The sequence below is a fragment of the Coenobita brevimanus genome, chromosome 64 (genome assembly GCF_032717465.1).
Source record: "Coenobita brevimanus isolate Jiangsu-jjx chromosome 64, ASM3271746v2, whole genome shotgun sequence".
Lineage (NCBI taxonomy): Eukaryota > Metazoa > Arthropoda > Malacostraca > Decapoda > Coenobitidae > Coenobita > Coenobita brevimanus.
The window spans coordinates 28,685,508-28,686,763 of NC_137017.1; the positions used below are offsets into that span (position 1 = coordinate 28,685,508).

At 40.0% G+C, this 1,256-nt stretch overlaps 1 pseudogene; it reads right to left on the reverse strand.

The window, feature by feature from the left end:
• Positions 1-320: 320 nt before the first annotated feature.
• On the reverse strand, positions 321-439 carry LOC145404802 (5S ribosomal RNA; annotated as a pseudogene).
• Between the last annotated feature and the right edge of the window lie 817 nt (positions 440-1,256).

Below are 1,256 nucleotides of genomic sequence, written 5' to 3' on the forward strand. Positions count from 1 at the left end.
CGCGGCCAGGGGGAACCACTAAACGTTGAGGTGGATTGAAATTTTGCCATACCAGTCCCCACCACCCCCGCTTACCCCGTGACACTTACTGTACGCTCATACATACTCAGCCAGGTCCACATACTCATAAATGGTAGAATCACATCTGAATGTATGCACAATATATATATATATATATATATATATATATATATATATATATATATATTCATTCATTGCCAGACGCCATGTATCCCAAATGGGGTGGCCAAGGGCTTAAAGTTAACTGTTTTACAGAGAGGGGGCACTAATCCTCCACCATCCCCACTTGACACGTAGGGATGCCACAGCATCTGGTGTTCCCAGGCGGTCACCCATCCAAGTACTAACCAGACCCAACGTTGCTTAACTTCGCTGATCGGACGGGAAGCGGTGTACTCAACGTGGTATATATATATATATATATATATATATATATATATATATCCTGCATTGAACCATGAGGAGCGTAGGAGCCCGGGGCTAGGCAGTTGGTACCGACATTTAAGATGAAAGTGACCAGCCTCACTCATCCCTGAGTGGCATTACATGAGCAATCAACCCCAACCATCCCTTGGATATAAACCTTCACCGGCTTAATCCGATTGGAGCGCAAAAATTACCCACTAAACCACCAGGCGCCAAAATTTGGTTATATGGTTACCACCCAGCGTAGTAAATGGTTTCCTGGTGCACAGGAAACCATTTGGCTTGTCACTCAGTGTAGAGTCACCCACAAGCTGAAGGAAGTGGAAAGAATGAAGGAAAGAAAGACAGAAGAGGGAGTGTAAAGTCACCCGTAGGCAGAAGGACACGGAAAGAATTAAGGAAAGACAGAAGAGAATGGAAGGAAAGAAGGATGGAGAGGAAAGGGCAGACACCCGCGAGCAGCAATACATCGAGTGAGTGGATGGTGAGCGCCCCCACCTACCTTATATATATATATATATATATATATATATATATATATATATATATATATATATATATATATATATATATATATATATATATATATATATATATATATATATATATATATTATATATATATATATATATATTGTCGATTTATTCTTGAAACCTTATATGTTAAGTACCCATAACAAATCACATTTATCATGGGACACTCATCACAAGCGTTTCTAATGGATAATCGTGTCTTGGGTGGACAGTAAAAGATAAGCCATGAGAAAAAAAGTGGGGATCTACGCACAAGTATCAGTGTCCTTGTAGTGA